Here is a 4430-nt window from a genome sequence, read left to right on the forward strand (position 1 = left end):
TGCCTGCCGACTGCCGACACAGAGGTAGCCACAGCCGTGAACTACCGCACTGTACACTGGTTGATAAAGAGATAGTAGTATACTCGTAACAACTAGTATGACACTATGACGACGGTATAAAGAATGAAAAAAAAACCACGGTTAGGTGGTATATATTATAATAATAATACAATTATGGATGGACGGACTGCCTGCCGACTGCCGACACAGAGGTAGCCACAGCCGTGAACTACCGCACTGTACACTGGTTGATAAAGAGATAGTAGTATACTCGTAACAACTAGTATGACACTATGACGACGGTATAAAGAATGAAAAAAAAACCACGGTTAGGTGGTATATATTATAATAATAATACAATTATGGATGGACGGACTGCCTGCCGACTGCCGACACAGAGGTAGCCACAGCCGTGAACTACCGCACTGTACACTGGTTGATAAAGAGATAGTAGTATACTCGTAACAACTAGTATGACACTATGACGACGGTATAAAGAATGAAAAAAAAACCACGGTTAGGTGGTATATATTATAATAATAATACAATTATGGATGGACGGACTGCCTGCCGACTGCCGACACAGAGGTAGCCACAGCCGTGAACTACCGCACTGTACACTGGTTGATAAAGAGATAGTAGTATACTCGTAACAACTAGTATGACACTATGACGACGGTATAAAGAAAGAAAAAAAAATACCACAGTTAGGTGGTATATATTATAATAATAATACAATTATGGATGGACGGACTGCCTGCCGACTGCCGACACAGAGGTAGCCACAGCCGTGAACTACCGCACTGTACACTGGTTGATAAAGAGATAGTAGTATACTCGTAACAACTAGTATGACACTATGACGACGGTATAAAGAATGAAAAAAAAACCACGGTTAGGTGGTATATATTATAATAATAATACAATTATGGATGGACGGACTGCCTGCCGACTGCCGACACAGAGGTAGCCACAGCCGTGAACTACCGCACTGTACACTGGTTGATAAAGAGATAGTAGTATACTCGTAACAACTAGTATGACACTATGACGACGGTATAAAGAATGAAAAAAAAACCACGGTTAGGTGGTATATATTATAATAATAATACAATTATGGATGGACGGACTGCCTGCCGACTGCCGACACAGAGGTAGCCACAGCCGTGAACTACCGCACTGTACACTGGTTGATAAAGAGATAGTAGTATACTCGTAACAACTAGTATGACACTATGACGACGGTATAAAGAATGAAAAAAAAACCACGGTTAGGTGGTATATATTATAATAATAATACAATTATGGATGGACGGACTGCCTGCCGACTGCCGACACAGAGGTAGCCACAGCCGTGAACTACCGCACTGTACACTGGTTGATAAAGAGATAGTAGTATACTCGTAACAACTAGTATGACACTATGACGGTATAAAGAATGAAAAAAAAACCACGGTTAGGTGGTATATATTATAATAATAATACAATTATGGATGGACGGACTGCCTGCCGACTGCCGACACAGAGGTAGCCACAGCCGTGAACTACCGCACTGTACACTGGTTGATAAAGAGATAGTAGTATACTCGTAACAACTAGTATGACACTATGACGACGGTATAAAGAAAGAAAAAAAAATACCACGGTTAGGTGGTATATATTGTAATACAATTATGGATGGACGGACTGCCTGCCGAGTTCCGACTGCCGACACAGAGGTAGCCACAGCCGTGAACTACCGCACTGTACTGTGTCTGCTGCTAATATAGACTGGTTGATAAAGAGATAGTATACAATACATACAACAATATACTACTATACTGGTGGTCAGGCACTGGTCACCACTAGTCACACTGGCAGTGGCACTCCTGCAGCAAAAGTGTGCACTGTTTAATTTTAAATTAATATAATATTATGTACTCCTGGGGGCTCCTGCTATAACAACCTGCAGTGCTCCCCAGTCTCCCCCACAATTATTATAAGCTTTGCCTTTTATACATTGATGTGCAGCACACTGGGCTGAGCTGAGTGCACACAGACTGAGTCACACTGTGTGACTGGCTGCTGCTGTGTATCGTTTTTTTTCAGGCAGAGAACGGATATAGCAGAGAACGGATATATTATATTAAAATAAATAAAAGTTAACTAACAACAACTGCACTGGTCACTGTGGTAAACTCTGTCTGACTCTGCACAATCTCTCTCTCTCTTCTAATCTAATTTCTAATGGAGAGGACGCCAGCCACGTCCTCTCCCTATCAATCTCAATGCACGTGTGAAAATGGCGGCGACGCGCGGCTCCTTATATAGAATCCGAGTCTCGCGAGAATCCGACAGCGTCATGATGACGTTCGGGCGCGCTCGGGTTAACCGAGCAAGGCGGGAGGATCCGAGTCTGCTCGGACCCGTGAAAAAAACATGAAGTTCGTGCGGGTTCGGTTTCAGAGAAACCGAACCCGCTCATCTCTACTCTCACCATTGATTCAGGGCCACACCCCTGTCTAACATTGGCAGCAGATCCATCTATTTTCCTCTATTGGCTAATTTCTGTCTCTTTCTTGATACTATGTAATTCGTGAACTCTCATCAGTGATTCCAGAGCATCCAATTACCGCCTACTCTCTCTACTATCATACCACACTGGAAACGCCCGAAACCGTCCGAACTTGGAAGCTAATCAGTGTTGGGCTGGGTCAGTACTCAAGTGGGGGACCATTGAGGAAGACTCAGTTTAGTAGAGCATACATTGGTTCCACATGCTCAGTGTCTAACATTGACAGCAGATTCACACTGCCATCTTATTTCCAACTGCTTCTTTATTTTGTATCAGCTGGATATCATAGGAATTTATATTCTCAATTGTAATCAGTATTCAGGCTTCGTATACCATTCATTTTGGCACTAACACAGGACAGGGATCTATCTGTTATTGGAACGCACCGTCAAATATTTACGTTAACTTCTTATAACATCTAGATTTAACTCCGTCAGCTGGGACATTATTAATACATTAGCAATTTTTTGCTTATATTGTCTTTTTGACTGTTATTTCTTTCATTAACCACTACTTATCTTATTTTGTGTCAATAAAAGTTGATTTTATTATTATATATCATATTTTGTATATTTCATACATTGTTCAAAGTCAAGAGTGCACCCACAAAAGAGTCTTCTTTTCCCTCTGTTGTCCCAAGTTTTAATACTGACTCGGGGTGCACCACCAAACTATAAGAATTAGAAAACCTAGTTTTCTTTGCAATTTTCTATTTGGTACTGACTGAATTATATTTCTATATCAATTATATCCTGTGCGGTATTCCCCAAAGATATGTATTTAACAAGACCTACTTCTCTCCCTCTCTCCATATAACACTCTGTCCTTCCTCATCTCTCTCTGTATAACTTTCTCTCTTCCTCATCCCTCCCTCTGTGGAGCACTCACTCACTCTCTTCCTCATCTCTCTCCATATAACTCTCACTCTTTCATCTCTCACCCTCTGTATAAAACTCTCCTCTATCTTATCTCTCCCCAGTGGCGGTTCTTGCCACGGGCAAGCGGTACTTTTGCCCGGGGCGCCGCCTTCCGGAGGGCGCCGGCGCCATCCGGAGGGCGCCGCACCAGGGCAAGATCCGCCACTGTGCCCCCCGCAGTGCCCTGCTGTGCCCCCCCTGCTTTGAAGGGAACCAGACGCGTAGCGTCTAGTTTCCCTTCATTGAGAGGACCTTAGTTGTGCGGTGCGCGATGATGTCATCGCGCACCGCACAGCAAAGGTCCTCTCCATGAAGGGAAACTAGACGCTACGGTCTAGTTTCCCTTCGTGTAGAGGACCTTTGCTGTGCGATGCGCGATGACATCATCGCGCACCGCACAGCATAGTGGCACAGACACTAGGGGTCATAATTGACCTCTAGTGTCTATGCTGTTCTATGGGAGAGACGTAATAACGTCTCTCCCATAGATCGAAGAGAAGAGAGGAGAGGAGAAGAGCGGCGCCGCCGGCGGAGGGGGTCTGGATCAGGAACAGGGATGGTAAGTATACTTTTTATTTTTTTTATTTTTTTCTTGCAGCGTCGTGACCACGCCCCCAATTGAAGCCACGCCCCCATATTTTGCCCGGGGCGCCACAAGTCTTAGAACCGGCCCTGTCTCTCCCCCTGTATAACTCTCTCTTCTTCTTCCTCTGTAAAACATTCTCCCCTTCCTCCTCTCTCCCTCTGTATAACACTCTCTCCTTCCTCCATTCTCTTTTATTAGGACACTCACACGTTACAATGTAGGGGCGTATCAGCCTTCTATGTCACTGGGAATATCCCTGCTGAGCCGACTGCCTGCGGGACCGCTTGCTAAGTGGGTTTTGTTTGTTTTTCATGTAGCCCTGCAACCATCTCTTGCATGACAGGCAGCTCGCTGGTGCCTGACATAGCAAGCA

At 44.3% G+C, this 4430-nt stretch overlaps 1 pseudogene; it reads left to right on the forward strand.

The window, feature by feature from the left end:
• Positions 1–2622: 2622 nt before the first annotated feature.
• Positions 2623–2741, forward strand: LOC134912194 (5S ribosomal RNA; annotated as a pseudogene).
• Positions 2742–4430: the final 1689 nt, after the last annotated feature.

Source organism: Pseudophryne corroboree, chromosome 4 (assembly GCF_028390025.1).
Source record: "Pseudophryne corroboree isolate aPseCor3 chromosome 4, aPseCor3.hap2, whole genome shotgun sequence".
Taxonomy (NCBI): Eukaryota; Metazoa; Chordata; class Amphibia; order Anura; family Myobatrachidae; genus Pseudophryne; species Pseudophryne corroboree.